Raw genomic sequence first — 20,959 nt, forward strand, 5'->3', positions numbered from 1 at the left:
GGTGGGGGGTCAATGAACTTCACGATTCTTTGATTCTACACATGAGGTCAGATATAATGCTTCCATTTCCTGACTTCCTTTAGATTGATTTTTATAGATGGGGGCTTGGTGTACATATATGTGATTATGCACTTTATATTTATATATATATATATATATATATAAACTCCCAGTATATAATTAAACCCAGTATTTCTTACCAGTGTGTCTGACAAATAAAACTCTATGTGAGAATAGCAACGGGAAATAGATATTGAGCTAAAAATACATTCAAAATAAACCAATTCAGCAATATGAATGCATTATGAAGCTATAGTCTAGATCTTGCAGTCGCACTTCTACACAAAACACAGTGGGCCACGTCTGCCATTTGACAGTATTTCTGAAATACAGGGTTTTACAATTTTCCATACAACCTTAATGTGATTTTTCTTTTAGAATGAGCAAACAAAAAAGCTGGTTTTGACCCTCAAAAGGCTGTTTAGGAGAAGCAGAACTCATCATACTTTATGAACAAAGGGGGAAAGTCTATCAATAACGCTTTTTTCTCCCCAGTTTGAGAGCCCTCAGATACGTGTTGTCAATTGAAGCTACAAATAGATGTTTCTGAGGAAGAAGTCTGGCTTTAAAGTGCAGCAAAAGCCCAAATTCTATTCTCCGTTATACCGTAATGAACCAGGGATGACTTCATTGACTATACATAGCAGCACGACATTAAGGTCAATAGATTTTTTCCTAGTTTTCCTTAGTGTAGTGGACTGCAAATTTTGGCTTTACCTCTCTGTGTTCCAGGTTATATCTGAATCTTTCTGCAACAACAAAAAAAATATGTTGTTATTGCTGGTACAGCTCAGGGAGAGCAAAAGAACTATTACCTAGGGTGACAAATACCCGATTCTCCACTCCAAGGAGAGATGGGCACATACCCTGCAGTGTGATGGGGAGCCAACCACACAGCAAAGAATCATTCTGTTAAACAGAAAAAGAAGACAATTTGGTGGCCACTGTCTGGGTGGGTGTGTTAGATGTTAAAATGGAATATATGGTTTGTAAAATAAGCTTGGTGACCACATGCAGGATCCCGACAGACATTTTAAGCAGCATTGCTATAAAGCCATAGTTTATCTATGTTGAATATATAGGCTACAGTGCATACCACAGTAATCACCACAGTATTGCCATACCCTTTCTGATTGTTCATGTTATTGCAGTGGCCCACAAGCCGTAAGTGCATTCTCTGTAAAGCCCAAATGATAGCAAGCTATGCTGGCTGCCTGCAATGACTTCTCTTTTCTAAAGACCTCAGAGAGCTCCAGACGGAGGGCAGCTAAGTCCTCAACCCTTTGCTCCTCATGAGAACAGCTGAAGAATTTGGCACGATAGGTCACTGCCCATTTATGATTTATGAACAGATTTATGGGCCATTGGCTAAGGGTGGACTCATGGGTGAAAATCATCAACCAAGGGTACCTTATCAATGAGAACAAAACCAAGACCTTTCAATGGTTTGGATCTTAGACTCTAGAACCAGCTACAGCACTGAGGAAGTAAATAATGTATCAGTAGTATAACTTCAGGTGGGACTGAAATAAATGATACTGTGTGGCTTGATAGATATATTTAGGGACATAAATTTGATGGATGGACCACTCAGTGGATGAAGAATTGTGCTGGGTGGCCACACTCTAAGAGTTGCAGTCAATGGCTCAATGTCCAGCTGGAGACCGGTAACAAGTGGTATCCCTCGGGCTGGTGTTGGGACTGATCCTGTTCAACATCTTTGTCAGTGACATGGACAGTGGGATTGAGTGTGCCCTCAGCAAGTTTGCTGATGACACCAAGCTCTGTGGTTCTGTTGATATGCTGGAGGGAAGGAATGGGATCCAGAGGGACTTTGACATGCTTGAGAGGTGGCCAGATGCCAACCTTATAAAATTCAGCCAAGCCAAGTTCAAGGTCCTAAACCTGGGTTGGAGCCATCCCAGGCACAGCTACAGGTTGGGCAGGGAAGAGATTCAGAGCAGCCCTGTGGAGAAGGACTTGGGGGTGTTGGTCAATGAGAAAATGAACATAAGCGGCTTCAGTGTGTGCTTGAGCCCAGAAACTCCCCTTGTGCCGGGCTGCATAAAAAGGAGCATGACCAGCAGGTCAAGGGAGGTGATTAACATCAGGAAGAACTTCTTTACTGTAAGAGTGACAGAGCACTGGAACAGGTTGCCCAGGGGGGTTGTGGAGTCTCCTACACTGGAGATATTCAAGGCCCGCCTGGACAAGTTCCTGTGTGATGTACTGTAGGTTACCCTGCTCTTGCAGGGGGGTTGGACTAGATGATCTTTTTAGGTCCCTTCCAACCCTTGGGATTCTGTGATTCTGTGTGATTCTGTGATCCTGCCCCTCTGCTCTGCTCTCGTGAGATCCCACTTGCAGCACTGTGTGCAGCTCTGGTGTCCTCAGCATAAGAAGGACATGGAGCTGTTGGAGCAAATCCAGAGGAGGCCACAAGGATGCTCAGGGGCTGGAGCATCTCCCATACAAAGACAGGCTGAGAACATTGGGGCTGCTCAGCCTGGAGAAGAGAAGCTGCCTGGAGACCTCAGAGCAGCTTCCAGTGTCTGAAGGGGGCTACAAGGATGCTGGAGAGGGACTCTTCATCAGGGACTGTAGTGACAGGACAAGGGGTGATGGGTTCAAACTGAAACAGGGCAAGTTCAGCTTAGATCTAAGGCAGAAGCTCTTCCCTGTGAGGGTGCTGAGGCACTGGCACAGGATGCCCAGAGAAGCTGTGGCTGCCCCAGCCCCAGCAGTGTTCAAGGCCAGGTTGGATGGGGCTTGGAGCAGTGTCCTCTAGTGAAAGGTGTCCCTGTCCATGGCAGAGGGCTGGAACTGGATGATCTTAAGGTCCTTTCCAACCCAAGCCAGTCTGAGAGTCTATATTAGAAAAGGTGAATCTTTTTCTATTTCTTCCTACTTTTTTTCTGTCTCAGCAAATGCATAGCAAGAGAGAATCCATGTTGCTTAGCAACTCCTTAGGATGCAGGAAGAAATCAGTCAATACAATTCTGAATTAAAGCTGCAATGACCCCACAGAAATTTTTCTAGAGAAAACCAAGAATAGCTGTATATTCTCTGTGTTTTTCCTGAAATCACATCAGCTTATGAGTCAAACTCTTTAAAATGAAGAATATGGAAATAGATAGGTCTTTCCAAGGTAGGAAAAGGAGGCTAATTTATTGCAGGAGTCTGAAAAGAAGGAACTCATTTTGAACTTTAGCAATGCTGATTATTTTTGTTAAGGTTGAGTGTGAATTTAGCTGGTTTGGCACTTGAATAATTTGTGAGCCAGGCATGATTTCAGTCATGAGACACGCTGGATTAATTCCTCCACTTGTTTGAATGGTCATTGATTACACTGGTATTGCATCAGTAAGAGCTGAAGCAACTGACATGGCACCAATAACAACTGAAGACGTAGCAGATGCAGTTGAGCTCTCAGCAGAGCATGTGCATCAAACCCTCAAAACCCGTGCTTAAGGATTGTGCTCTTAGCCTGTGAGTGAGCACACAAGTCAAGGTCCTGTGTTTGGCAGTGGATGGTTGCCTGGGACTGAGCATTTTATGAATGTGTTTATTCACCAAACACAACAGGCATTTCTATAAAAATGAACAAGATGATCAGGATTTGTGAACATTCCCATCAACCCATGTTTCTGAGTATTCAAAACCAGTGATAAACATGAGTTCCTAGAAGTCCAAGAGAGATAAATTTAGTTTCTTTACTCGCAGTAGTATTTATATACCCATGTATTTGTTTTTACTATTTGACCAGAACTCATCTGAATTTTCAGTAGCACAGTATTTGGTCAAAGTGGTAAAATAGCAGAGGAAAATGAGTACATGAAGAAACCAGTGTTTTGTTACAACAAATTGCAAAGCACACCTCGGACTTTGCAGTTGCTCTTTGGAAATAGCAGCATTGAAAGGATAAGGCAAACCAGTCTCATCATCACTTTTCAGACCAGCAAGTGCTTCTTGTTCAGAGACAGAAGCAGGCAGGAGAAATCTTTCTCTTCTCCTTTTCCTTTTTCTTTTTATTAATAATAATTAATAATTATAAAGATCCTTGCTGCTACAGTAGCTGCTACAGTAGCTACTACAGTAATGCTTGCAGCGCTCCTTGCTTTACAATATATGGCAGTGTTCAAGGCCAGGTTGGACGGGGCTTGGAGCAACCTGGTCTAGTGGAAGGCACCCCTGCCCATGGCAGGGAGTTGGAACTGGATGATCTTAAGGTACCTTCCAACCCAAACTATTCTGCGACTCTATTATTCTATATTAATAATTCTTCTAGTTTTTTGAGCATTCCTTAGACATCCACAGTCTTAGTGCTGCTCTATGTGTGTAAGCCCATTGGCTTTGAAGAATGGCAAGGCCGTCTTGGCATGATCAGCAGAGAGCCAGCACCTGAGTATGGTTCCAGTGCTGCAGGAGTTGACCCTGTGTGCTTTGTAAGGTCCTTTTGAGATCCATAAAAGAATCTGCAAAGGCCTATGTCCATGTAGGCCAGATTCTGCCTCCCCAAACCACTGTTCAATCCTGCCTTGCTTTGGTGGCAGAAGGAGCATGCTGTATATCTAATAATCTTGAATATCTTCTGCCCATACTACTGAATGTTTGTCCTCTATTCATGATTTTCTTTCCTACAACTTCTACTTGTGTGACCTGTGAAAGATTACATCTTGCTACATCTGACAATAAAACGTAAGCTATATATGGTGTTAAACTGCTACACAGTGTACCTCAGAATAATGTGCAGAATATTTTGTACTGTTTTATAGTATATCTGTCATGTTTATATCACACGTAGGGTTATGATATATAGAGAGTTTACTTCTGCTATATATGCATGCTATGTATGCATCTGTAGATAATGCAGAAATATATTATGCCATTAAGAGAAATATGATGTGATCTAAACTTAAATAATTTCTCCTTGGTATCTACTAATATTAAAACAGTTCTGTAAATGTAGGAGAAGAAGAATGAGATATTTCACTCCATTTCTGCATTTGCAGACATTTGCAGGCCTGTCTCTACAAAAAGGCTCTTCTCCCAAGAATTCTTGAGACAGATCTGTGTAGAGTTCATCCCAGACGTGCCTGTCACCGACCATCCCCTCCTCCTTTGGAGACCAAGGCTGCCTTTGCTGTGACAGAGGAAACATAAGAGAATTGCAAAGCACAACAGTCATTGAGTAACCCTTGGGAAGTCACAGTCGCATGAGATCCACATGCTAACCTACACACAACCCCACACACATACTGCTCCACTGGAATGTTCACACTGCTTTGGGTTCCTACCCAAGTAGTTGTTCTGCAACCCTTCTCAGGATGGGCTAGCATGGGCAGACCCTGGGATTTTCCAAGGTGTGCACGGGGAGAGATTTCCTTCCTTGAAACTATTTGACATCTTCTCCAAGGCTGTATGGAGTCAAGCTGAGGGAGGCACTGGCATCTGGGGGAACATCATCCCAGCTCCCCTCTCTGTGTTTCTTCACCTTTCTCGTCATAATTAGGGGAAGACACATAAGGAAAAGAGGATCAGAGGCTGCAAATCAGCCGCTGAGCTATGTTGGCATTCTTTTCTTGGTGCTGAAATGCATGATGGTTAAGTCTTTCAGTTAATTTGAAGGGGCCACATCTGGAAGCACTTTACACAGCCTCAGCCACTGTGGCAATATGCCTGAGTAAGCACCTCAAGATTTAGCCAACAGAGAATGTGCACTGCACAGCTCATTAAGAGCCTAATCACTGTCCTCTGGGTTGAATTCAAGTGGCTATTAAAACCAATGTACTTATTTGCCAGGAAGAGTGCTAAAGAGGTCATAAGATGTATATGAAATGCGTCCTGGAAAAAAGACATTGTGGTAGCAGCACAAGAAAGAGCCCAGGCTTGCTTAGACATGTCCTAACCCCTTGCTGCTATTAGATGTGAGGGGTTCTGTACCAGGGAAGAAGGAACACGAAGGATGTCAGCTGGAGGAATGATGAAAATATCTCACAGTCAAGTGACAAGAAGCACATCAAATAGCAGAGGAGGACTATGCAGATAACAGCTGGCTGGCAGGGGAGCCGTCTCCTCTGATTGGAGGCTGTCTCCAAGGAACGTGGACTGACTCTTTGCTCACTGACCTTGAAAACGGAATAATTTCAGAGGCAGCCTTCTCCCATTTGCGGAAGTTTAAGCGCATTTGTTTCTATCTAATGAATTTGAATGCAAGCTGCCGTGACATCACGGGGAAAGCATCGTTCCTCATTTATCAGCGCATCTGTTTTGGTATAAATGACAGAGCTGCTTATAAGCAGAAAATGTTTTTAATGTGTGACTTTGCCTTGTGTAAAATATGATGAAAGGCGCTGAAGACAGAGCAGAGATTGCAAGGAACCAGGGGAGGAGGCATCCTCTGAGCAAACGTCATCCAATGCCCGATGGCTGGAGATGTGCTGGGAGGGAAGGATGCATTTCACAAGGGAAGGATTCAGATGCAGAAGAATAAGAGGACAGCCTTGCCTGGCCCTCTGCCTATGCGCGTAAACCGATGTGGTGCAAACGCAAGTATCTGTCTTCCTACACGACCATCTTCAACCTCCCTTCCCCCTTCCTAATGAATGTTATAAAAGCAAACTCTTCCCAGAACGAATCACTGTTTTCCTGAACAGTGAACTTTTCTGTTGCAAAGTCAACAAAGTCCTGCAGGAATTCTTGGAAAATCTCCAAAGATATGCAAAAAAGCCAGTAATTTGTTGTCTCTCATGGCATGCTTTCAGGCCCTGCAGAGGCTACTGGGGGCTGAGAGCGAGCTGGTTGTCAGCAAGTCAGAGCTCCTCTGCAGATTTCCTCAACATCCCATAGCTGGGTCATTTTAATTTATGGGTTTATTCTTTATACCCTCATTTTAGTGCCACCTATCATTGCAAGAAGGCGGCAAGGTGATTGAAACAGTCGGTTTGGTTTATTAAACTGAACTGCTTTCCTTCACTGATGGGGAGGTCACCTTGCAGGGACCAGAGGGTAGGAACAGGCACATAGTGCTGACTAGCTGCCGGCTCTGCAGGTTTACACTCTGATTTTCCCCGTGGTTGCTATATCAAGCAGGATTTACAGATCCACCAGCTAAGTCCTGATACTGGACCAGCTGCAATGCAGAGGTTGAACCAACTTCAGCCATGTTGGTTCTGAAGTCTTAGAGAAGCTGAGCACAGGGCACACAGCTGACATGGTGACCAGGCTCCATTTCTTGATGAATGTCTTCATTGCAGTTGTTGGTCACAAAAAACCTCTAAGCCTGGCTTATGTTAACGTAAGGAAAGTAGATTATAGTGGTATAGATAAATTAGGTTTCACTTCCACTTGGCCAGTTTATTTTGCAGGGAAACATGCAAAAACGAGCTGGCCATGCCTATAGATTTGCTTTTATTCTGCTCCTCTTCCACAGTCTACTTTTAGCTGCGTTTCTAGGTCTGACTCCCTCTTTTTCTTGCATGGGCTTACCTGCTCGGTTTTTGCTGCATAGCATTGAAAGCAGCATGACACCCCCAAAGCATCATAGAATCATAGAATAGTTAGGGTTGGAAAGGACCTCAAGATCATCCAGTTCCAAGCCCCCTGCCTTGGGCAGGGACACCTCACACTAGACCATCCCACACAAGGCTTCATCCAACCTGGCCTTGAACACTGCCAGGGATGGAGCACTCACAACCTCCCTGGGCAACCCATTCCAGTGCCTCACCACCCTAACAGGAAAGAATTTCCTCCTTATCTCCAATCTAAACTTCCCCTGTTTCAGTTTGAACCCGTTACCCCTTGTCCTGTCACTACAGTCCCTGATGAAGAGTCCCTCCCCAGCATCCCTATAGGCCTCCTTCAGGTACTGGAAGGCTGCTCTGAGGTCTCCATGCAGCCTTCTCTTCTCCAGGCTGAACAGCCCCAACTTCCTCAGCCTGTCTTCATACGGGAGGTGCTGCAGTCCTCTGATCATCCTCGTGGCCTCCTCTGGACTTGTTCCAGCAGTTCCATGTCCTTTTTATGTTGAGGACACCAGAACTGCACACAATGCTCCAGGTGAGGTCTCACCTGGGGAGGTGTACCTTGGCTATAAGCCAGCCGAGGGTGGAAGGTGCCATGGTCCGGGGAGGAGCTCCAGCACCAGGGAGCTAAGGGAAGAGGAGTTCTGGGAGACCTGCTGCAAGCAGGGAGCACCCACAGGACAGGTCCCCTTCCCTCCGCCCAGAGCAGTTGAGAGAGGAGAAGGAAGACGCAGCTTAGCCATATCAGCCTCATCTGTGCACCAAGCAAAGCTGGAGCAGGAAAGGTGAAATCAGTGCTGGGGGATGATGGATTGGCTGTGTAGTGTGATGGCAGCAGAAAGCAGCCAGCCACTGCGTGCACCAGGTGGCATTGGGGTCTCTTCTCCACCATGCCCAGGCAGGCTGCCAGCAGACAAGGCTGGGCAAGATGTGGGGAGAAGGTGACACCACTGTGGGGAAGGAGACATATAAATAGTGCCTGTTTGGAAGGCCAGGTGTGTCCGTCCAACTCAAGCCAAGCATAACAGGAGGGAGCAAGGAGTGCGCCTTCCTCTCCAGACCCAGCTCCTCAGATGCATTTCCTCCTGTGTGTTTCTGTTATTACGGGTGGGTGGATGGAAGGGCAGGAAGGAAGAAAAGAAAGCAAAAATCTTTGGTTTTTTCCTGGGTCTCACCCCCCTGAGTCTTTATTTGTTCACTTCGTACCTGCTCACTTGTGCTTTGTTTGTCCTGTGCATGTGTTATGACCGAGCCACTCTAACCCCTTACTTCTGCTGGAGGGAGAGTTTTGCTCCACTGTCTCCCACTCCTCTTCCTCACTCTATCTATCCCTGCTGCCAGGTGCACAAGCTCCTCCAACACTGGACCTTTCACCAAACCGAATCACCCCATTTACTTGTTAGAAACCTTCTTTTGCTGGGTTAGTGAACTGAGCTGGTGCACAGCAAGTTCAGACAGGCAAGGCAGAGAGAGGGAGAGAGCAGATGCTTGCAGCAAGAAAGTGAAAAAGCATTTGAGGACAAAGAGTTTTCTTGTTTGACTTTGCTGACCCGTTATATAGGTTCCTGCTTCCGTGTGTAACTTAATCACCAGCTGATATCTTGGCACAGTGTTGTTTTCCATGCTCTCAGGAGGCACCTCCATTTCAAACATCACCCTTTCAGCCTGGAATAAAGCTTCAGCTCCCATGTACTTCCAGTTTTCCCCTGCAAAGCTGGCCTCAAACTGAACTCCCTGACAGAGCGTATCTGGCCAGCACTGTGGTCACATTTACGGTCATTCCTTCTGCCAACGTTTTTACAGCATGTTATGATGAACCCCTTGGAAAACAAGGATGTGGCAACAGAAGGTTTCCCTTGTCTTCCTGGAGGCAGACCCACTCATGATGGGTGCCCTATCTGGCTGCCTGGTCCTTCAGCATAAAGCCAGTGCTGGTGTCTGCTGACTCCTGGAAAACACGGATGGCATCAGAGAGTCTGGCACCTAAATGGCCTGGTAGGGAGTACGGTTGGGTTGCAGTGACCAGGAGCAGGCAAGCCATCCTGCTCCTGCCATTCCTTGCCCATGGATACAGGGCATGTGTGCCTGTGAGCACTGTGGGCAGGGGGGTGGGATGGAGGGGTGTGTTGCCAGCAGGGATGAGGGGGCAAATCTGTATCCTGGTCACTGTGGTTTTGAGGCCCACGTGCGCATCACAGGCACAACCACGTTCCCAGCTGTGGGGTGCCCTGGTGCCTGGCTTACCATAGAGACACCCACATCACCCCTCTGCTTGTGGGGCACAAAGCCCAGAGCCACGTTCCCCCAGCTGCATGGCCAGGGCCAGCCCCAGCTACTCACCAAGGGCTGTGACTGGGCACAGTCTCCTCCACCCCATGTGCCTCTGCCTTTGGGTAATAGAATCATAGAATCCCAGACTGGTTTGGGTTGGAAAGGACCTTAAAGCTTATCTAGTTTCAGCCCTCTGCCATGGACAGGGACACCTTCCAATAGACCAGCTTGCTCCAAGCCCCTGTGTCCAACCTGGCCTTGAACACTGCCAGGGATGGGGCAGCCACAGCTTCTCTGGGCACCCTGTGCCAGCACCTCAGCACCCTCACAGGGCAGAGCTTCTGCCTTAGATCTAACCTGAACTTGCCCTGTTTCAGTCTGACCCCATCACCCCTTGTCCTGTCGCTACAGTCCCTGATGCAGAGTCCCTCTCCAGCATCCTTGCAGCCCCCTTCAGACACTGGAAGCTGCTCTGAGGTCTCCCCGCAGCTTCTCTTCTCCAGGCTGAGCAGCCCCAGTGTTCTCAGCCTGTCTCCATACAGGAGGTGCTCCAGCCCCTGAGCATCCTCGTGGCCTCCTCTGGACTTGCTCCAACAGTTCCAGGCTGGTCGAGCCCCTGCCTCCCCGTACACAAGGGCAGGTTTGCAGCCACTTGATTTGTTCTCCTTTCCCTGTTCTCTCGTTCCTCCAACTTTCTGAAACGGGAACATCATTTGCAAGGCAGGCGACGCAGAAGGAGGCCTCGCAGCCCCGCGAACGCAGCGTCAGGCAGAACAAAATAAACGCCTAAGGAGGTGCTTCCAAGCGCCTTTGAAGGAAACTGGAGCACAGATCCCTCTTCTCCCTCTGTTTTTGTCACGTCTCTGTAACGCGGTGGACGTTTTCCCGGCTGCTCGGCGGGGCTGACAGCGTGTTGTCAGGACAGGGCTGTGTCCTAAATAGAAACTCTGCAGGGTCGGAAAGTTCCCTTCCTCTAATTGGAACTAACTGACGGAGGTGAAGAAAAGCCGCAAAATTGTTTTAAGCTATGAGCAATTATAACAACCCTCACAGTGTCAGTGACACGGAGAGGATTTGTACTGGATTATACCTAACGCGAACATGAGCTAATGCTCCATGAATATCGCAGGCCCCGCTCTCAGAGTCGGGTTCCTTGTTCTTCAAAGGCATCTGGGGCTTGGGGAAGATGGGGAGTGAAGCCACGCCGAGAGAGTTTTGGTGCAGTGTCATGTCTCGTTTTAATGGTGCGAATAGGCGGTGTTAAAGTAACAGTGGAAGGCAAAATGGATTCTAACAGGAGCCAGCCTCCTGCTATTTGGCACTCACCTCACTGTGAAGGGAAAAACTGCAGAGGGCTTGTGGTGAGGGGACATGATGGTGCCACACAGTCCGTGGTGCCAGAACACCAGGTAACCTATTGTGAATCCTTCTCCTGTCTCCAGGCTGCATCGGGTTGTCTGAGGCAGCTTTAAGAAGTGCTTTAAAATAATCCTTTTTATAACAGTATGGAGGAACTTCTGCAAGCAGAGGGAAAAGGGAATGACTTGGGGTATGCTTCCTCAGGGCACGGAGCTGGTGCAGGGCCTGGAGCACAAGTGTGATGGGGAACGGCTGAGGGACCTGGGGGGTTCAGTCTGGAGAAGAGAAGGCTCAGGGGGACCTGATCGCTCCCTACAGCTGCCTGACAGGAGGTTGTGGTGAGGGGGGGTCGGTCTCTGCTCCCAAGGAACAAGGGACAGGACAAGAGGAACCGGCCTCAAGCTGCACCAGGGCAGGTTTAGATGGAGCTGAGGAACAATTCCTGCCCCAGAGGGTGCTCAGGCATTGGAACAGGCTGCCCAGGGCAGGGCTGCAGGCACCGGCCCTGCAAGTGTTCACACAGCGTGGAGACGAGGCCTCAGTGCCATGGGGCAGGGGTGGCCTTGGCGGTGCTGGGAACGGTTGGACTGGGTGAGCTTGAAGGGCTTTTCCAGCCTGGTGATGCTATGGTTCTATATGCAGAGATTCCAGCAATGCAAAGCTCTGGTGGAGCTGGCTGCTAGGGCTCTATGGAGGTAGTGACCATGAGAAACATGGTCTATAGGAAAGGAGGGGAGAAGGGGGCTGTGTAAGAGCTGAGTCTGCAGGCTGGCCCTTGGGGAATACCTGCTCTGCTCCTGACTTATTATAGGGCTTGCGGGGAGCTGTTTAATCCCTCTGTAGATCAGCTCCTCAACAAGCAGAATTAAAGCAATGGCATTTCATTCTGTGGGAAGGGATGAAGAGAAACCTGCATTGGTGTGAGGCACTCAAACCCTAGAGTGACTGGGGAGGGCAAAGATGGAAGGCAGGAAAGGAAGTCACTGAGTGAAAAGAGACACGTATTGTCCTTGAAGGTTTTCCTTCTCGCCTTGGATTTTGCTAGTGAAATCAGCAGAGCCAACCAAAGTTCTCTGGGGACTTAAACTTCAGCCATACCTGAAGGTCACAGAGTACAGGTTGTGCTTGGGAACTACCCAAGGTTTGCCTTGGACAAGAAAGGGAGTAACTGATCAAATGGATGCAAATTTTTTCTCTCAACCTAGCCTTAGTGCCTGGTGCAGGGAATTAACGGGGGTGAAAATGGCTTTATATCCGTAATGGGAAGCTCCTCCTTGCTAGTGCTGGTGAGCTCTGCAGTGCTGAGCTCTGCAGCAGAGGTGAGGAATGAGGCCAAGAGGTCTAAATTACATTTGTTGTATATACTGCCTTTGAATTTGGTCCTGACAGTAGGCTGGGTCAGCCATACTTCTTACTAGCAGCATAATTTGACTGATGAATGGAAGAATTTCGTATCGAGCCCTTAGGAGATTTTATATTACTAATATAATTATATTGCAGAGACTTCAAATAGAAGTATACCTATGCAATGTTGAACTGTAATCCATCCCAATGAAGTCCACCAGGGAGTCAGTTCAGACCCCCAAATAGGACATGACAAATACCAGACAACTAACATAAGGGTGTGTGTCTCCCGGTGTTGCTTCCCAGCTCTCCTACAGCCCATCTCACTACCAGCCCCGTGCACTGATCAATCCCAAGTAAGCACTCCTCTGGAAGTTTAGCCGCAATGTTGTTATGCCAAATTGACAAAAAGCTATGAGCTAAAATAAGCACCTGCAGGAAGATGAACTTAGCTTAAAGAGGAATGTATTGCAAAGAACCAGAAGGAGCATGAATCAGAAGGAAGGTTGGACATTTGGGCCTTTGAGCCCTCCAGCTTTATCAGTGGGGATTGAGATCTCTCATGGTCGTGTGTTTCTAGGAGAACGCCAGCAAATATTGGGGGGGAGGACAGTTTAACCTCATGAGACGGCAATATTTGAAGGTTATATTGCATAGAAAAGACTAACGAAGAATTGTAGGCAATTCTACACTTCTCACAGGTTTACAAAAACAAAACCAAGCCAGTCTGAAATAGTTTGGCCAAAAGAGACGAACAGTTTATACCTATCCACAAAAGTCTTGTGGGAGTTGCAGGCTGCATGCTTTTTGCTTTTGTTCTGCTCCCCATGAGCCTCCCAGCTTGGATTTTACCTTCTGCAGCCCCTCAAGAAGCAGGAAAAGGTCCATTATGGTGAGGAGACAAAGAAAGGAGGGGAGCTGTGGGGCTGAGGAGACCCCTGAGAGATGAAATCTGTTGGAAGATGTGCCACCAGCTCCTCAGCACAGGGATGAGCTTGACCCACTGTGAAGTTTCTCAGAACTAGTGCTAATATCCTGGGCTTGTAGTACTTAGGCAGCAATTATCACCTATAAAATAGGTGCTAATGTAGATTTTCACATTCAGAGGGCCAGCTGCTAAGCTGGTACAAATGGGTGTACCTCTGTGGGCTCCACTAGCGCTGGGCTGGTTGATGCCAGGCGAAAATGCTCCCCAGAATTTTGAAGACACCAATTAGTTTTAAAATCAAAATAAAGGGAGAAGAAAGGGTTCACGTTGATCCCTTCGTTTTAACAGGAAATTTAAATCAGGAGGTGTCTGAAGTTCCACCTGATGAATGATTGAACTGCGAGAGGCCGGTAGCACGCAGCGTCACACACTGGTCATTTTATAATAGTCACAAGGGAAGTATTTCTGGAAAGGAACTAATAGAAAATTCCAGTGACCTGGCAGAATCTAGGAGCTAGTTTGCAGCCTGTGCCTTTCCATCTTGGCAGGATACTATTTTCCTTCATTCTGTAAAACGCATAGATTGGGATAATACAGCTTTTCCAGTGGGGTCCTAAAGAGACGATCTACTAAGGTATAAGGGGGGCAAAAATAGACCAATTTGGGATTTTAAAGTGTCAGGGACTTTCTTGTATGGGTACGCAGAGCTGCCAGGTCAAAGTGCTGCTTTCCAGTAACTATAGCACAGCACACATTTCCCCAGTAACACACCAGCTGTCGGTTGAACCTCATAGCGAAGAATCAATAAAGTCAAGGCAATTTCCTTAACCTGCCATCTGTAAGAGATTATGGAAGGGAGGTGGGAGAAGGCTTTTCCTTAGTGGCTAATGCTTTACTAAAGTTCAAATGAGGCAATATATAGTAAAATAAATTCAATCTCTATTTTCCTCTTCTTTCAATTTTAGCGGGCACCAAATGAAACGGAACTGTGTTGATTCTACCCGGTTCAATATATCTTCACTTTCTAATAATCAAGGTCATTTTTACCTTCATGGAAAAAGAAGCCTAATATAAAGTCCTCACCCAAACTGAACAAACACATATTCACACTTTTTCAAAAGCCAGGTAGATGAGTGATATATGATGCAATTCATTTCATGGCACACTGCTGACTGGTTTTTTATAGATAGCGTTTAACCTTGCCAATTTTGCTCGGAGATAATCACTCCTTTGAGGATAAAATCTCACATTTAACATGAGAAGAAAAAAAGAAGCCCCACGTGCCAAAATCTGCGGTGTACAACAAATAACGGGGAAGTTACTTAGCCAGAAAGATAACGATTAGAGCCCTTTTCACTGCTGGCTCTGTGATTAGCCAGTGGTTGTTATAATATTAATCGGAAATACAGTGATAACTGCTTAGACGACGTTTTGAAACAGCCAGTGAGCAATGACAAAACGCTTAGACATCTTACAATAATGTATTTCTGCCCTGACTAATGGAAGTGGCAAATAGATTCATAAAAATCCCCTATATTTAGCACTGGAGCTATTCTCAGAGTGCGGGAGCTTTGCATGTGGTTCTCTGGAGTTTATGATCAGGAATATTAATAGTGCTGGTGCCTCATGGGATGGATGCAAGCCCTGGAAGACACCTCTGAAACACCCAACGGAAGGACATCAATGATGGAAGTCTGCAGGGTCAACACAGTGCCCATTTGCTCTGTGAGCCCTGATGTTCCCCTGGAGACTGCTTTTGAGAGAGGAACAGTGCAGAAGGTCAATGCAAAGTGAAATTTTACCTGGAGGGAGGAAAAAATATGTATAAGGATTCATCCTACCGCACTGTAGGCACGTAGCTGAGGTGGCTAAGTTTGGAGTGTTGTCAGCCCTTGGTTCCCATTATAGGCAAGGCAGGGAGAGGCAGGCACCTCCTGAGGGCGACTCAGCCCACCTATGATATGAATCATCCTCAGGAGATCCTGTGTTTCACCCCTGTTGTTGCAAACCAAGCGCCTGACGTGAGATGAATCCTGGCCTTGACGTGCGAGGATGAGACAAACTGGCTCTGATTGACTGAGAGCCTCCAGCCAGGAGAGAAGCAAGCGTAAATCAAACACGTATCTCAATTACGGAAATGAAAGATTTCATTACCTTTTAAACACACTTCACTCTTGCCTCCACCCTTCCCTTTCGGGCACACACTTGGGACCATTAACGGGACGCAGTGTTTATTAGGTAAGCCCCCATCTTCATGCCATTTCCAGTTCCTGGAGGAGCTTGGCTCTTCCATAGGTTTTCTCCTCAGATTTTGCAGGCTACCAGAGATCCTGGAAAACATCCAGCCAGGACCAGACTTAGGGATCTTGAGCTAAACAGCGAAAGAGGCATTTTAACCTACTTGTCCAGCTAAGATTTTTCACTACCAGGGTTGACAGCTTGGCCAGAGGTGACAATGGGGGAGCATAAAAGCATCCTATGCCTTAAAGCCCACTTTAAATAACCTCTATTTTAGGGACATAATATGCAGTATAAGGCTTTGGAGAGGCTTTATTCATGGGGACAAGTTGTCCTTAGATGGCAGAAGTAATATTCAGAAATTAATGGGGGGCTATGCATTTTGGGTTTTATTCATTTTATGCTTCCTCCTTATTGAAACTCCCCCTGAAATCCATCCAGAAACAGCAAATAACATTCAAAAATACTTTGCAAATAAAAGCCCCCCCCAAACCAAGCCTTGTCACTTTAAAACACCCATAGGATCTCTGGCAAAATTCCTTTGTCTACAAAAGATTTCATTTTCTTTATATATTTATTTAGGAACTCTACCTTTGTTTTGTTACTCTGATCTGCTTGACAGAGGTTTCATTGCACAAAAAGAGTTTGAGAGTACTTACCCCTACAAAGCACGCTTCATTTCGCCACTGCGTAAACCAGAAGCGTGGGCTATTTTTCTTGTTTCCTAAGCCAGACAGCAAAGACCCGAGTTCCTCTGGAACTGCTCATGTAAAGTAAATAGTTAGACCTAGAGCTGATGAAGGCACTTAACAGCAGGCTTATTTTTAACTCCCTGAGTGCAGCCACTGAATTCAAAGGGATTGTTTGGATGTTTCAGTTGAGTGCATATTGAAGTGCGCTGCTGATCCGGAGTGTCCTAACCCTTAAACTGAGCCATTGCTTTCAGTGGGGCCACCAGTATAGGGTGAGGGCAGCAGGACAGCAACCATGGCTTGATGAAATCATGCGAAGCTGTTTTTTACCTCTCAAACACCACGACCCTCCCCAAAGCCCCAGAGGTTTGGTTTGGTTTTGGTGGGTTTGGATTCTTGCTGGAGTTTCTTCCTTTCTAATTTAGGTTAAGCCATGTCTTCCCCATTCCAGGGGAATACTATCTCAGCCATGTGAAATGGAGCATACTCATCCTACCCCCATAAAACACGTGGAAAATATGACCAGGGAATGATCAACAGCAAATAAACTGCCAAGCCCTGCAATTCTTCACTCTTGTGCCTAATCTCGAAAGGAGCCTAGTTAAGACCAGCAGCACACTCCTTACTGAGCAAAGATCACCGATCAGATTAATCTGATCCTGTAACAGACAGCTGACACATGGTTTCTTCCTCTTCCCCCTGCCCCTTCCGCACTCGAGTTTAAATGAGGCTGAAGTGGTGCATGGGACTTCTGCTGTTCCTTGCTGCTGGGCTGGGTTTCGTCTCATATGGGAAAGAATTAGTGCTATTGGGCTCGAGGACCTTATCTTACCAACAGGGACTTGCTTTTCCTCAGGGCAGACCCGTATGCCTTTTTCTTCCTAAGAGATGTACTACCAGAAAAGCAGATTGGTGCAATGGAGCTTGCTACTTAAAGGTGAACTGAAACACTTACGTGCTGTTTATAAAAGCCAAAGTCTGCTTCTTTGACCCGCACACTTCGCAAGGTGCCTATTCGATGCAGCCGTGCCACAATCATCTTTGGAAATGCTACGAGCTGCATGAGAAAGAAATGTACAGGCACAATTTTCCAGAGCTATGATAGCTTAGAATTACTGAGTTTCCCCATTCAGGCCGCCCTAAGTCTGATGCAATTTAAACCACTCCATAGATCATGCTGGACATCCTCTAATATGTATCGTTACAGCATCACTGAACCTGATAGATGTTAGCCAGGGAGGAGGACAAGGTGTACTCTATTACCTGTGCTATAAGCCTATCCTCCTTCACTGCACCATGTTCTCAGCTGATGCTGATCAGCAGAGCTCTGATGCAGTCAGTGGGGTTTGTGCCAGTTTTCACCATTTGAGGCCTGGACAATCCCGTTTATTGTGTCAGGTCGGAAGGTTTCCTCTTTCTGTTTTTAACAATGCCTATGGAGTTTAATTCTCTGCTCTGCCTGTGTGACTGCAAGCAAGTCCTCTGTGACTCTGGCTCCCCATCATGTGGAGTGGGATCAGGTCTACATCCCCCATTCCATCCATCCCTCCCTGTCCAGCATGAAGAGCTGGGAAACCCTCAGTAATTTGGTGCCAAATCCTAAAGATCAGGCTGCAGGAGAGACTGTGATACAGCTACACCACTCAGTAACGGGCACAGTGTGAGACAAATGGGTGGATATCAATCCCGTGTCAGACAGAGACAAGGTTTTCCCTATGTTTCCTAACACACTTCGGAGCTAACACAGGCGATCCAGGTGAAACACAGATACCAAGACCAAACCCAACATGGACCCGGAATAGTGCGCACGCTGTTGCTCCTGCCATAGTACTTCCCTTCTGCTCTTTCTCTTTCTGAGGTCTTAGGCTGAAGTGTGATGAAAGCTTTGTAAGAACTTTGGAGTTCTCATTATAAACCCATTTTTCAGTCTTTAGCTTACATGAGATGCATTTACGTGATCAGCTTCAGGTACCCCTGGGCAAGTCAGACTTTCATGTATAAATACATAATTTTTTGTAGTACATCTATGATTGATCGTCATCTCCATTTGTGTATTTATGCCTGTGACAGTTAGAGAGCTTGCACAAGACACATGTTTTAATGGTGCTTACATTCATTTCAGCAGTCATAGCTATATATAGCTACGTATTTGAAAGTCTTAATAAAGAGGTTGCAGCTCACATAAGAAGTAAAATGAAAATATAAACTAGAATTAAATCATCTGAAGTCTTAGCCCTTAAATATCTGGCATGTTTTGTACAACTGATAGGCTTATGTATTTGAGTATAGGTATGTAAAATAAGATCAGTATTTGTATCTAGTGGATACAAAAACATATAATGTGACACGCAACAATACACACGCGTCTATGCACACATGTGCGAGCAGGTACTCATGCGTGCATCTCCACACATCTGGGATACTCGGTACGTATGATTCACATCCTTTTGAATCCTTGCATCTGGAAGGTGTGTTTTACAATAACACTTGAGAGCTTAAAATAACATAGCTGCCATGCGAATGCATGCTGGAGGAGCTGCTAGCACTGCAGGTCTGCTCAGAAAAGGCAGCTGGGAGAGCAGCAGAGAAACGGGCTAGTAAAAGTCCTTTGGTGTACGTTGCCATTCACCACATGATGCACTGGAGCCCATCGCTTTAGCTGGGGTGCGAACACTAGACACAGTGAAAATGGCCACAGTTTGACGGTATGGCCCCTGCACATGCTTGAAACACATACCCCAGGTGGGACACAGAGCCTGCATGCTGCTTGTTGTACCTCAAGGATCCCAAGGGAGCAAAGGGATGGAGGTCTTCAGGGAGCTGGGCAAGCTTTCCCACAGCCATCTGGCTCTTGTGAAGGTTTCCAGGCAGTGTAAGCAAGCAGCCTTGTGGAGAAAGAGGGTGTCTGGGGAGATACCACAGACTTTGTGGTTGTGGATCAGCACCTGCAGACGTGCTAGTGCGGGGCTCTAAGGCAAACAGTTTCCATCACTGCCTGCACGAGGTCTCTGGCAGTGAGGGGTAACATCACAACCCCCTTCAGATTATCGGAGGTCAGGAACACAGCATCCCTGGGAATACGTGTAGCAAGTCCAGCTAAGAACAGCAGCAAAAAGAGTTTTCCTTTTGACTCAGGAAGGGAGGTGCTGGCTGCAAGTGCTGGCAAACAGGGGCTCACTCTGGTGAAGCTGCAAGCACGGCTTAGAAGGTGAAGCAGGGAGAAGGGAGATGGCTGGCATGGCATCACACCACGTTCTCCGTTTCGTTTCTAAACCATGAGGCAGGTGTTAACTAAAGCCAGGACTCAGGTGCTGACTCTGGGCGTGGGAGCCATCCATCACTGGGTCTGCACTTGGTAGCCCAGACCATGTGCAGAAATCACTCAATTCACTCACAGAGGTGCTTCTTCATCTCTCAGTCACCTTGAGGGAAGCACGAGCTCAACTGCAGCCGATGGATTCCACTGTGGTCCCTGTTGAGGAAAGGCAGCCCTCATGTCTCCTCCCTGCTGGACACCTACACCTACCAGCAAGCAGGATCTTCATGCACCCCTCTGCCTTGCTTCTGCCTAGCTCCTGCTCTGATGACTGCTAGCACAGCACAGCATGGTGCCGAGCAATGGACAGTGCTCCTTGCAGAGCTTCCTTCCCCACTCCCTTCCCTCTTCCCCTGCCAGCACTTGCAGCCAGCACCTCCCTTCCTGAGTCAAAAGGAAAACTCTTTTTGCTGCTGTTCTTAGCTGGACTTGCTACACGTATTCCCAGGGATGCTGTGTTCCTGACCTCCGATAATCTTAAGGGGGGTTGCAGATGTTACCCCTCACTGCCAGAGACCTCGTGCAGGCAGTGATGGAAACTGCCTTAGAGCCCCGCACTAGCACGTCTGCAGGTGCTGATCCACAACCACAAAGAGTCCGTGGCATCTCCCCAGACACCCTCTTTCTCCACAAGGCTGGTTGCTTACACTGCCTGGAAACCAAAACCTCAGGCCCATGGCCTTAACTCTTATCCCCACGATAGTGGCGTGGATCATTGCAGTATAAATGACTCAGGTGAGAGTCCAGGAGCTGCTGGATCCCAAAAGCCAGATTTACAGCACCTTCTATGGAGGTTCTTTTGTCAGCACTCAGCACCACCACCTGTAGCCTGGGTAGTATCCAAGCCTGGTGGGAAAACAGCCGCTAATGTTGATGCTGATGCTGGTGCTGATGCGGATGCGGATGCAGGAGCGGGAGCCAACTCCTGCTGAAAAGCCAGGCCCAGCTGAGAGCCGTCGAATGCCATGAAAACGTAACTCAAGGCTCACAAGTGGGATTGCACGTTCTAGACCCAATTCCTTTCACCTTATTCAAGCAAGAGGACCCATTAAAATTGAGAGAACTGCCTGTGCACGCACACGCGTTTTCCTTTTTTGATCAACCACCTCTTTGCTGCTACGCCTTGTAGAGTGCTTGAAAACCCCCTAAAGGCTAGGTGTCCATGATAAAAGACAGTGCCCTTATTTGCCCTGTGGCCCTTTTGCCTGTTTATTTGCTTATTTGTTTC

At 47.0% G+C, this 20,959-nt stretch overlaps 1 long non-coding RNA gene across 5 annotated transcripts in view; it reads right to left on the reverse strand.

Annotated features, from left to right (window-relative positions):
• Positions 1–17,457, reverse strand: part of LOC136007577 (uncharacterized) — a 36,149-nt gene extending 18,692 nt beyond the window's left edge. For 2 of the 5 annotated variants that reach the window (XR_010609760.1, XR_010609756.1), the window contains exons 1-3: positions 17,371–17,457; positions 16,383–16,483; positions 15,640–15,815 (exon numbers count right to left, since the gene is read on the reverse strand). This is a non-coding gene — a long non-coding RNA (uncharacterized LOC136007577). Of the gene's footprint in view, positions 1–4,948; positions 5,204–14,835; positions 15,288–15,639; positions 15,816–16,382; positions 16,484–17,370 lie in introns of those variants that run through there. The other 3 variants (XR_010609758.1, XR_010609759.1, XR_010609757.1) reach the window with 3 other exon arrangements.
• Positions 17,458–20,959: the final 3,502 nt, after the last annotated feature.

This window comes from Lathamus discolor, chromosome 2 (assembly GCF_037157495.1).
Source record: "Lathamus discolor isolate bLatDis1 chromosome 2, bLatDis1.hap1, whole genome shotgun sequence".
NCBI classification, from domain to species: Eukaryota; Metazoa; Chordata; class Aves; order Psittaciformes; family Psittacidae; genus Lathamus; species Lathamus discolor.